Raw genomic sequence first — 9,796 nt, 5'->3', positions numbered from 1 at the left:
AATTGAAGCTAATTTAGTGCATGCAGAATTGAAGCTAATTCAGTGCATATTGAATTAGTACTATTCTAGCGCACTTGAATTCGGGATGTTTCGGTGCACACAAGTTTACATCCGTTTTAGCACATGCAAAATTGACTCTATCTCAATGCATGTAGGTCTAGTAATTTAATGTGCTAGATTGTAGTAGTTAATCCCACATGCTAAATTAGCAAAATCTATAAAATCGGCCCTTCCGGCACAAAATCATTGAATTAGCAAATGCAACAAATCTTTGCTAAAATTTCTTTAGAATTCCTACTAGCTCCCTACTTCCATCCTAGCCCTCCCAGCTTCCAAAAACTCTTAATCAATGCAACCCCATGTCCTAAAGCTCTTTAGATTCCCTCAATGATGTTTTTTGAATCTACAACTCTAAACCCCATCTGACACCTCCTTCCAATTCGACACCAGTGTCTCCACCTTTGATTCCGCTTTCGTACTCCATCCCCACTGCTATATCTTCCTCTGCTTCTAACGTCTCCTCCTCATCCCAAACCACCTCTACTTCTCTCCTGATCCAAATGATAGACGAAGAGTTGTGGTTAAAACCAGAGCCACAATAGCAGCCCTAAGAATGTGGCCACCCAATCCACTACCCATCCTACAAAAAGAAGGAAGATAGAGTCTTCCATGGCTCATCCACTCTATACCAAGCATTCAATCAATCTAACCACTATATTCCTCTAGGCCAAGAGTGGATGGAACCTTTGGGTGGTGTAGTAATTCACTTTGAGTATTGACACAAGAAAAACCAAGACTTTAAGCTCTTCTACCATAGCGCCACATGTTTCCAAGCTCTACGAGATCCAAAAGTGGCACCATATCTTTTGGCTTTGGGACTTTTGCCAATAGTGGACTTGTTCCCCTGCTATCTAGATCTGAAATTAGTGGCTCAATTTATTGGAAACTATAACAATACTACTAATATTACATTCCTGAACAATGACAAGGGTGAGACCAGTCATTTCCACCTCAATTTTGATGTAGTCCATCAAGCCTTAAGCCTTCAAATTGTTGTTGAGCACTTCCATAAATTCCATGGCTTGGAAGAAAAGATGAAAAATATAGTCAGCCCACGACACTAGGAAGCACAAGGAGGGTTGTACCCTTTGATGACATCAAGGACCTCGCCTTTGTAAAATCAAATCATGCCCTTAGCTGTCTCACCAAGATGAAAGTAGCAAATCAACATAATGTGATATTTCCAAATCTCCTCCTCTGATTGTTTGGCCCCATCACATTCAAAACCAACTAGGCAGACTACTTCTATGGGAGATCAGAACAACCTATGCCAAGCACAATCACAAGATGTGAAACACGATGTTGTTGATGTCTCTCATCTTAAATAAAGAATCTCCAATGGAAAAATTTTAGGCAGTAGCTTGGACTTTGGGACTTCTCCTTGCTACTTCTATAGCTCGTACGGGTAGACTTATTGACCCTTTTTGAAGGGATGTGAATGTAAGGGAAGGTATGTATAGTTCTAAGAACCCTTTTGACCAGGGTTAACCTAATCTCCTAATCCCTTGTAGACTACCTTGGACTGGTTGAGTTTATCATGTGCATCTTCCCAGGATTTGATAATCAAATGATGTGTCCTCAATTTATGCCTATCCTTAAGATGACTCACCTGGATGTAAGGAGTGATGATGAGTGCAACTGAGTGTCCTTGACATTGTGTTTCAAATAAATGAGAAGAAGGCTACATATCTTGTTGCCAAAGATGATGCAAAAGGGTTGATGAGTCGGATTGTTAGCAAACGTGGAGGACTTCTTTGCATAGATTCCTTTTGATTGTCGATGATGAATTTTGTCGGTATAGAATGTGCATCTAGTGGAAGCAAGGTTGTGTCCAAAGATATTGACTCATCCAACATAGTAGGTTCTTATGGTGCTACCCCATTTTTAGGGACAGGATATTGTGTCTCTACTAAGTGTTGAGTGGGCACTTGGTCAATCCATCACCACCTCTGTGGGGCTCCTAACGCAATAGTTTTGTTCAAGATTGAGTGGGCAAAACTCTACGAAGGGGCCAATGCCAAAGATGAAATGATCCTTGCTATAGGTTCTTGTGGTGGTATCCCCTTTTCAGGGGTAGGTTCTTTTGTTTCTACTGCAAGCATCCTTGGGCAAGGGGCAGTTGGTAGCCCTCCATACTTGTATCACCATTCTTGTTGATGTGGTCATATTAGCACATTGTTATTGAGAGGGCAAGCTGAGATTGATGGTACAATGTGTGGATAGGGCTTTGATAGCCACAATTTCCTATTTCCTTCATAGTATCCTTGGGCTCGTAAACAGGGCCCTTGGAACCTAGTGTGACTGATGTCATTGTTTAGGGGTTAGGCGTCCTTGTGACGAGACTACCTTAAAGCATATTGATGCAGGTTCATTTGTCAGCATGCTTCCTCTAGTACTACCGATTGAATTGGTACTAGATTGTTCCTTCGCCAAATGTACTTTGTGTGTGGCCATGTGGATTCAGCTTTAGAGAAGAAGAACCTATAGAATTTACATGAATAGTGGATCAATCTTGCCACAGGGGTACCATGGAGGTACAACTGTTGCTTGTCAAGGTTGCCGTCCTTTCTCGCTAGTTGATCTGGTAGTTAAACAAAGCACCATTCCCTACCTAACATATATATATATATCCTATGCCTCACTTGTGCCATTAGGTAAGATAAAGAATTTAGTCTCAACCTCCTTGTTATTTACTGATTAGGTATAACGGGTACCAAAACAGACGTTCCCATACTTCTTGTGCGAGGAATTTGTGAGTATCTCTCGGGTCCACTAGCGCATACGTTGTGGTGATTTATGTGCTAGATCCCTACATCTATACAAGCAACGTTGCGAGATCAATTGTCAATTCATTGAAAGTGCTATAACTTTTGAGGGTAGCCTTATAGACTATCATAGTTGGATTTTGGTGAAGCTTGCCATTTCTAGCCTTCGCCTCGTTTCTTTAAGAGACAAGCTCTCTTTCTATCCTTTCCTTCAGTGGATAGCTTATGGGGTGAGGCATCCATAGTAGCATTTAAGCTTGCCCATTTGTACATCCATCCATTTCAAACCCCTCTAATGTCATGATTTAACATGACCATTGTGGAGTGATTTCCACAACCCCATAAGGACCCATACCTTGATATTTCAGTTTATGTTGAGTATCGTTACACTATATAATAATGCAAGGTATTCTTTGCTAAGGTTCTTATTCTTCAGATTGCGGTCACACCAATGCTTACAGTGTAACTTTTCAATTTTCATACCATATGCTACCCTTAATCTAGTCTTATCAAGAATTATATGTTCTATATGCCTTTCTAGTATGGCTTTATCAGATAACCTCTCCCTAACTGCCACCCATAGGATGGGCACCAGAAATTCTATAGGCATCAATGATTCTAATCCAAAGGTTTTTTCTCTATTTCTATCTTTCTCTCTTGCTCTTTCTCTATTTTTCTCTCTTTTTTCTCTTTCTCTTTTCTCTCTCCCTCTCCTTTCTCTTTTTTCTCTCTTCCTTTCTTTTCTTTCTTTGTCACTCTTCCTCTCTTTTTTCTCTTTTCCAGTCTTCATCTCTCTTCCTCTCTTTTCCTCTCTTCGTCTCTTTCTCTGACTCTCTTCCTCTCTTTTCTCTCTTTTCTCTCTTTTCCTCGCTCTTCTTTGCCCTTCCTCTCTCACACTCTCTTTTCCACTCCTTTCAACTCACACCTCTCCTATTCACACCAAAATCAATAAATTTTCACTAAGCTACTAAGTGTTGGGAAATGGGAATATAACAAGAGAAGAATGTGCAAGCAAAAGCATACCTCTAACTCCCCAAAATAAGTGCCAAAAGTGTGGTCTTTGTTGGTGACTCACATGTTGTGGGGATCTTGGAGGAATACCGATGGAGTCCTCTTCTCCAAGCTACTTCTATGAGAGAAATACAAGCATGAAGGGTCCATAAGTGTCATTCTAGTAGCTCCCAAAATTGTTGCAATCATGAATCCACAAAATGAGAAGGAAAGGAGAAGGAGAAGGGGAGATGAGAAGACAGAAGGGGAAGATGGGGAGACAAGAAGCAAGGGAAAATGGGGGGAAGGGGGTGAGTGGCATTTACAAGAGGTAAGGGCATGAAGGAATCAAGGTATAGATCATGAAATAAGAGAGCTTGTATTCCATGAACTTTGCATACAACAATTGAAGACCAAAGTAAAACTTTTGGCGTTTAATACATTCCACCTTTTGAAGGGCGGGCCAACCCTATGCTCTCTTTCTACACTGCTAATGTATTTCTTTTGCTCTTACAATGTTCTTGGGTCTATATGTCTCCAAGGAAAAATCCTAGTGCTTGACAATATATAGGAAGATACCAAATGTAGCAGTACCAACCGATGCAGAATAGGAGTTTTAGCTCAGCCTTAGAGAATGGAAGCCTAGGAAAGTTCCCATTTTTTAGAATTTTCAAATTCATGTTGATTTGTGGAATTCCTTTTGGGAAGATTTTCTAGAAATCCATCCAGAGTTGAAAAATAACTGTTTTATTTTGGCTTTTTATTCATGGAGGGATTGCAGTGAACCAATGGAGATGCATGCTTGAGGTAGAATCAACTTGTATTTGTTACATGTCTATTGTGGAGCCTATTCAACCATTACCTATCGGACTGTAAACATGATCATTTAGAAGGGGATTGCTAGGTTGTTGGGCACCTTTATGCCTTCTCCTTTCTTCTCATGACTTGGAGCTTGGTAGCTTGGCTTTCTCTTTCAATACCATAGGTGCTTTATGAGAGACATGACCCTTCTTGGGCTTTTTTGGTTTGGCAACATTTGGTTGAGTCATGCTCTTCTAATCATGTTCTTGATTCGTGTGCAAGCCTCTATGGATACATCATGGGAGATTCTAGCAACCAAGGAAACTTGGAATATTCGGAGATCCAGATGTAGAGAGGCTTAGGATGGTTCCCATGTCCACCCCCTGCACACACATTGGCTAGTATTTGGACAAACATCCTACACACCTTGGTGACCATTTGGAGGGGAGGTGGGGGGGATGATAGCGGCATGGAGGATGTCCATTTCTTGAGTGAAATTTCTTGAGCAAATTCATCTTCAAGCAATAAAGGCCATTTTTGTGGATGATAGTAGTTAACACATTGATTAAAATTGAGCTTTATAGTTGAACCAAAAATGTTAAATGCAATACTCCAAATGCTATGGTTGAAATTATGTTTGACAATTGAATAGCCTTTTTATATGAGAATACAAGCTATTCGCTATTGATGGTAGTAGTCAATACATTGCTTATAGTTACACTCGACAATCATTATGGCAATGCTAAATGCAAACTTAAATACTTCAAATTTCATCAAACGATGAAAATGATTCTACATTTAAATAATAGAATGGTTCAATGGTTAGCTTCAAAATGTAAGAATTATGCTACTTAGTTGAATGCTAGCAATCTAACCCCCACCACTGTTTTTGGGCCCTCAATGTTTGAACCCAAAAATGGTCATAGACCCCCAATGAGTGCTGAAATGGTTGAAAAGACCCAATGTGGTGCCCCACTACCTTTTTTATGCCCATATGTATATGTATATGTGTATGTATATGTATATGTATATGTATATATATATATATATATATGTATGTATGTATGTATGTATGTATGTATGTATGTATGTATGTGTATATATGTATATGTGTATATATATATAGTAGACCTTAAAATAGCAATGGAGGCCCCATAACAATTATAGGCCCACCAGCACTGGCGTTGAAGGGTCTACAACCATTTTGGAGCCTCCACCACCATTTTTCTACCAAAAACATATAAAAATGGTAGAGGCGGCTCCAAAATGGCTATAGACCCCCCAACGTCAGTGTTGGGGGGTCTTCAATTGTTTTGGAGGACCCACTACCATTTTCAGAGCCAAAAAAGAAAAGGCCCAAAACTTTTTGGGCCAAAAATGGTGGTGAAGGCCCTAAAATGGTTCTAGATTGCCAATGCCAACATTGGGAGTCTACAACCATTTTAGGGCCTTCATTACCATTTTCAAGCCCAAAAAAACAATTGTAGATCCCCAACACTAGTGTTGGGGGGTCTATGATTTTTTTTTTTTGGGGCCTCCATCACCGTTTTTGGGACTTTTAATAAAATGGTTGTAGACCTCCCAATGCTACCATTAGGGGTCTACAACTAAAGTTTTTTGTCCCAAAAACGGTTGTACATCCCCCAACGTTAGTGTTGGGGGGTCTACAACCATTTTAGAACCTCTATCACCATTTTGGAGCCCCCACAAAAAAGGTTGTAGATGGGGTATCCACCTTCCATTTTTTGTCTCAAAAAGAGGTACTTTGGCCCAAAATGTTTAGACAAAAAATGGTGGTGGAGGCCCCTAAGTGATGTTCAAGAAATAAATTGGATTGGATTCACAAGCATCATGTGGCGAGGATATGAGAAGATGGACACCATAGGATCTTGAGAGCTTTCATCACAAGATGAAGGTAGTTCCACCCTAGTAATAAAACACATAAACTAGCACAATTCTTACATGGAAAGTCTATTTGACAAAATATTTAGAATGCTTGATGTCTAATCAATTATTTATCCTAGCACACAATGTCATACATCACTTTTTGGGAAACTTTGTTTCTTAGCCCCATCACCAAAGGTAGAGGGCACAAAGTCGTCCTCTAGGTGATCTGCGAAGGCTAAAAAGAAGTTCATGTGAATCAGGCTTGACACAGGGGTGCAAAGGATCCCTTCAGAGGGAATTGTATCAATGGGGTACCTATCCTCCTTTCCTCTATCCAAGAGGGGAGCTGAAGACTACTCTTGAGAACCTTGTGTCAGAAAAGTTGCAGAGGCCCCTCCAACCAGAGAATGTGCAAGGTCAAGGAGAGGGGCTACCACTGGGGCAAGGAGAGGGGCAACCACTAGGTCGGAGGGAGAAGCTACAATTGGGGTTGCAACTGTAGCTGAAGCGTCCTGGATTGTGTGAGGTGCAACATTGGGCACAACCATAATGGGAGACTCCAAAGCTCCTAAGAAGGTGGAGTCGAGGATGGAGGCCTCTTGAACTGACGGGGGTGTAGGCTGCATACGAATTAGAACCCAATGAAGTGCTGCGGGTACCACCGGGGGACATGAGGCACTAGAGGCAGGAGGCGGCGGTATCGAAGGGGCACTATCGAGGAGGAGCAGTACCACCACCTTGCCAAGGTCGAGGAGTAGGGGCAGGACCTGTCCCACCCCCTATTGAGGTCGAAGGAGAGCTGTAGAAGGCTTTTTGAGCCTTTTCTTCTTCGTGGGGCAACCCTGGCAAAATGCCCAAGGGTCCTACAGATCCTGTATTGGTCCTGTCTACCTTTGCAACCTCCACTCTCTTCTGAAAGAAAGATCCATCTAGGTACTAAACCAAGATAACCGAAATGTTAGGGTCCTCCGTAAGGATCCTAACTCTAGGGACTTCATCAGACCTGGTTGCCTTTGCAACTGTTAAGGGAAAACCAGGGAGAAGGGGATCTCAATGACCATAACGAAGTGCTCCCCAATCACATGAAGAAGGTGATGGTAGACCTGGGGGGGCCTGAGAAATGTGATGAAGAGCAAAAATGCCTACTTATCCTCCTCCACATGGTCGAAGCCTAGAGAGAAGGCACCAAAGAAAATCTTTTTGTGTCCTAGGTATAGAAAATCTTCCTATGTCCCAAGTATAGAAAATCAAGAGGTGAGGTCTGGGGGGAAAGCATCTAGTCTCTAGCTTGTGACCTGGAAGGGTGAGAGCCATAGATGCATTCAAGCTCTTCATCCTTCTTGAGCTATTGCAACTCGTCTTTTTGAAAATGTGATGGTTTTTGCGGCCAATGGAGGCAAAGTGGGATTGTCTGAGGGAGGATCCATCGCCAATTGAGGTGAGAAGGCCGACTCAAATAAAAGAAAGCTCTGTCCATTCCAAAAATGCTGCAGGGAAGGAGAAAGGCAAAGAGATGCAGGAAGAGGAGAGAGGAGGCGAAGGGGTCAAAGGAGGAAGCAGGTAGGGAGGAGGAAGGCAAGAACAGGGGGAGAGGCAGGTTGAAGGGGCAGAAGGTGGAGGGAAGAGAGGTGAGAAAGGTCGAGGGGGGGGGGGCGGCCTAAGAGGTGAGGAAGGGGTGAGAAGGAGCGGGGGTGGAGGTGGGCTAGAGGGCGGGGAAGGAGGGGGGGAGTGAGGTGGTGAAGGGGGCAAGAAGAATGGCAGGGGGGGAGGCGGGGACTTAGAGGGCGGGGGGTAGGTAGGCAAGTTGAGGGAGGGAGGGGGTAGGCGGTGAGGGAGGGGAATGGAGGGGTTGATGGAGAGGGAGTGGGAGAGGAGAGGGATGAGGCGCAAAGAGGGGAAGGGAGCAACAGCCCCGTGGTGTTTTCCCCATAGATTCTGGGGGTAGAGTACCAATTTTGATTTGCAAATGCCCTATAAATAGTATAAATACTATGACTACATGCTGCATTGTCTACACAACTGATTTGTGTCTATAGAGTATGCAACAAAATTTCTACGAGCAGATACATTGCTCTAATATTTGTCTCTTCCTAGGGCTGTGCAAGATTGAATGTCTTGTTTACACAGGTGGGGCAACAATTATAGGAGCCACTTGATGGTAATTGTATGTTTTTTGCATGTACATGTGCACGAACCAAAGCCACTAAATAATTCACACAACTACATAACATATGTTGAGATGAGGTGCTATCATTAGGCTTTTTGCAAGCTTGCTTTGCTAATATGTTGTGATTTGTTACTTGTCCAAATTTGTCAATTCAATTGCAATTCATGTCTATCATATGTTGCAGCAGTAATGCCTCTTCTTGTTAATTCGTTAGCTATTCGGATGTTCCGCTCCACATTTCCCCCCTGGTTTTATGTTTGCCTTTGCAAATCATGTGCACAACTAAGTGAACATGTACTTGAATACCCACTAATAGGTCAATGTATGTCCCCTTCTGCAAGCTAAAACTCTGCACAAGTCACGTCACCTCTCTTTCGGGGTTGCATGGCTCTCGCATGGCTTCATTCATGGTGTCTCTTGCTTATGTTGGTACTAGAACTTGCCCCAAATCGTCATTGATTTTGTTATATTACAAGAATGTTCTATCATTGAAGAAGGTCCAATTGTGATATTTGACTATCTAGCCTGGAAAAAGATTGAATGGTTCCCCAAGGCAAAGGGAGTTGGAAAATGCTCATTGCAGGCTACATGAGGTGGCATACCCCTACACGTATTCACCATGGATGCAAGAGATGGGTGTCACATGGCACCATAATTCTAGTCTAGCCTAGGTTACTTTGCCATGTGTCATGCAGGCATGATTCACGACCTGTAGGGCAACCAATGAGATCTCATCCATGCATGTGTCCTAGTGCAATGTGATTGGGCATAACACATGGCAAGCTCAATCCTAATCTTTTAGAGGCGTCAAAGGGTCACTCGTCTCTCACACTTCCTCACATCCTTATGTACTATAGATTCGTTGTGTGAGCAGCTTAGTGTCACATTTTCAATTCAAGTGATTGTACCTAAGAGGTTTCCCTATTAGACTCAATAACAAGAAGATCTAGCTTGTGCTAAAGAGGACCTGATTTGCAAAAGTAATTTTGCAAGAAGAAAAGCCACAAATTTTATCAAGCTCAATTAGTTGCAAAATCAAAATCGGAAGGTTGCATCTTGCAACTATGTAAAAGAAGCTGGGTAAATATATGTAGAGCACTACTACAAGCAAGCTTTCAAAGCTTAC

The sequence above is a fragment of the Dipteris shenzhenensis genome, chromosome 21, assembly GCF_047967505.1.
Source record: "Dipteris shenzhenensis isolate YYH24624 ecotype China chromosome 21, Dip_SZ_1.0, whole genome shotgun sequence".
Lineage (NCBI taxonomy): Eukaryota > Viridiplantae > Streptophyta > Polypodiopsida > Gleicheniales > Dipteridaceae > Dipteris > Dipteris shenzhenensis.
The sequence above is the reverse complement of the archived record's forward strand: the minus strand, read 5'-3'. Positions refer to the sequence as shown.